Here is a 3,596-nt window from a genome sequence, read left to right as displayed (position 1 = left end):
TCTATTATCTGCCTCGACGTACATGTGGGTATCTTTGGCAACCCAAAGCCCGAGCACCATATGGTCAGCACCCTCTAGGATCCTTCGCATGTCACCTAGCGCTTCACTCATAGGCCGCTTCCTTGGTCCCTCATCCACCGTATCGGAAGCTCACCATTTAAATCGAACCGAGGCTGGTCAAGACCTCGGTCGACCTTGCTACGCGGGACGTCCTCCATTGACTCTCCGTCAGCTATTGTAACTTTATCACTTAGGTCTCCACGACCTCATTCACAAGACGGTCAAAATGCTTCCCCAGCATTCTCGACATAAAACGGTCATTTAAAAATAGGTCATAAATATAATTTCTATAACGAACTCTTGTCTTTCCACATTATTTCACATCAATCTACATTTCTTAATCCACGTCCAATCATATGTATTCCCATCGTCCTTCATCCAATCACATCATAATCCATTCTCATCCAATCATATGTATTCCCATCGTCCTTCATCCAATCACATCATATTCCATTCTCATCCAATCACATCATAATCCATTCTCATCCAATCACATCATAATCCATCTCATCCAATCACATCATAATTCATCTCATCCACGTCCAATCATATGTATTCCCATCATCCTTCATCCATTCTCATCCAGTCACATCATCCACATCCAATCATATGTATTCCCATCGTCCTTCATTCATTCTCATCCAATCACATCATAATCCATCTCATCCACGTCCAATCATATATATCCCCATCGTCCTTCATCCATTCTCATCCAATCCCATCATAATCCATCTCATCCACGTCCAATCATATGTATTCCCATCGTCCTTCATCCATTCTCATCCAATCACATCATAATCCATCTCATCACATCTATCCACATTTATCCTTGTCACATATCCACATTTATCCTTTATCACAACATAATCCATCTCATCACATCTATCCACATTTATCCTTATCATATCATCCATTCGCATCTACCCATGTCCACATCTCATCACATTACATTCATTCACATTTCATCCATTCATATCTATTCCGATCCACATCACATCCTATCCATTTCACATCACATCTATCCCGATTCACATCACATCCATTCACATTCATCACATTCATTTATATCACATCCATCACATCACATCCATTAATATCCATCCTATTCATTCTCATCACCATCCCATCACATACATTCTATCCACATTATATCACATCCACATCACATCCACATCTATCCCAATCATATCTCATTCATACACATCCCATCCCATTCATTCACATCCATCAAGTCATCCACATCCATCAAGTCATTCACATGCACAACTATTCACATCCATCCATTCATTCACATTCACATCTATCACTTCACCAACCACATCCCTTTACATCACATCACACCCACATCCCTTTACATCACATCACATCCACATCACATCCATTCACATCCACATCCACATCCCCTTTACATGATATCACATCTCATTCCACATCCGCATCCACGTCCATTTACATTATCCACATCCACATCCATTTACATTATCTCATTCCACATCCGCATCCACATCCATTTACATTATCGCATCCACATCATCATACATTTACATCACATCACATCCTATCACATATCCTCACATCTCATTCTCATCTCTTCTTTCACATCCACATAAATTTCACATTTAGTAGCATTTTTTATTTTTGATACACCGATGGGACTTTTCTAATATTTCTGCCAATTGCTTGGCCTAGGTAAAGGTTCTTTTTCTCAACGGATATTTTCATATTCTTTCTTAATTTTCTCAAGTGAAATATATTCAATATTCTTCTTTTTGAGTAAAAGATTTATGGGATTTACAAAAATCAATTCTACCACCCAAATAATGCTCAAAATTTCACTTTTGATAAATACTCATAATTTGAATTATGCTAAAAATTTCTCTTTTTCCCATTTAATTTCTTGGATCTCAAATATCATGGGAATTCCTCTTTTTACATTTAATTGATTGAATTATGAATGTCATGGTAATTCCTCTTTTATCATCAAATAAATTTATCTAAAATTCCTCTTTTCTTTGATAAAAATATCCATTAATTCAATATGCTAAGAATTCCACTTTTCCCAATTAAATGATTGAATTCCAAATGTCATGGGAATTCCTCTTTTATCATTTAAATATTTCTCATGCATAAAATAAATTTATCTAAAATTCCTCCTTGAATTCTAATAAAATATCCATTAATTTAATATGCTAAGAATTCCACTTTTTCCATTTAAATGATTGAATTCCGAATGTCATGGGAATTTCTCTTTTATCATTTAAATAAAATTACCATAATTTTCTCTTTTCTTAATTATTTAATTATGCATAAACCTTAAAAATTAGTTTTCCATTGAAGGTGATGAAATTCTTTCTTTTAGCATAGGATGACCAATCCTATAATATGGTAGGAAGTCCTCTTTTCATGTTATGCATAAGAATGAATTATGTATCAATTTCTTAAAAAATTTCGCTGCTATGACTGATAATTTTTAATATTTTTGAAAAGAATAGACTTAGTAATACAATTATGATAGTATAACTATCTTCTAAACTTAAATCCAATTTATGGATTTAAATCATAAGATTATCATAATTTTAGAAGCATAAAAGTATAAAAAGCCACTTTCTTAACCTCTAGCTTCACAAGCCTAGAGTTTGATTTATGAATTGAGAATTTATCAATGAGAAGCATCACTTGAATAGAGAATTTGTCATAGGAATGACCATTCTTTTGGGGAGAGAGAGATAAACATAAAAAGCATCCTAATTAAGCATAAATGTAAACTTTTCTTAATTATTCATTACAACTCTTAAGAAAATCTTGATTTGCATTATAAACACTTAATTTAGAAACTTCTCAAGCTTGAGAGGGGTTGAGAAGTGAAAACATTGAGAATAGTAGAGAAAAACCATAAAATTACACTTTACCTCTTGTTTTTGTTTGCTTCTCTATCTTAGAAGAAACCCCCAACCAATGAATTGGTTAGTGTGTTGAGAGGAAAGCTCCAAGGAAGGTTGAAGAGAGAGAGAAGCTCCAATCTCTCCAAAATGTAGAGAATTTTTAAAGGATAATAGAAAATATCATTATTTTAATGTAATATCGGCATGGTATAGTTCATAGATGAGAATACAAAAGAATGAGGGTCTATTTATAGGTGAGGGAGGCCACTAACTAAGTCCAACTAAGTTCTCGAATTTTCCAACTTCAGTTTGGTTGAATTTGAACAAGATTTGGATCAATTTGGCTCCCTTTTTTATTTGGTTTGATCCACGAGAGAAGAGATATAAAAATATCTTAATATTTTTTATTTAAAAACTCATTCACATGTGTGAAATAGGCACCTCCTTAAAGTCTCCCCCCTCCTTTTACCAAGGTGTCAAAAATATATCATTATACCAAAATATCTCATTTTTTTTAGTAATATCTCATAGTTTTTAACTAATAAACCTTATACTCAGTCAACTCTTCATCTTATGTGAGCATTTACTCATTTTTTGGTATTTTCTTTTATTCTTTGGATTTATCTCATCCCCACACTTGGATTAATCCAATTG

This window comes from Cibotium barometz, chromosome 41, assembly GCF_041138505.1.
Source record: "Cibotium barometz isolate CiBa-2024 chromosome 41, ASM4113850v1, whole genome shotgun sequence".
Lineage (NCBI taxonomy): Eukaryota > Viridiplantae > Streptophyta > Polypodiopsida > Cyatheales > Cibotiaceae > Cibotium > Cibotium barometz.
This window is presented reverse-complemented; position numbering follows the sequence as displayed.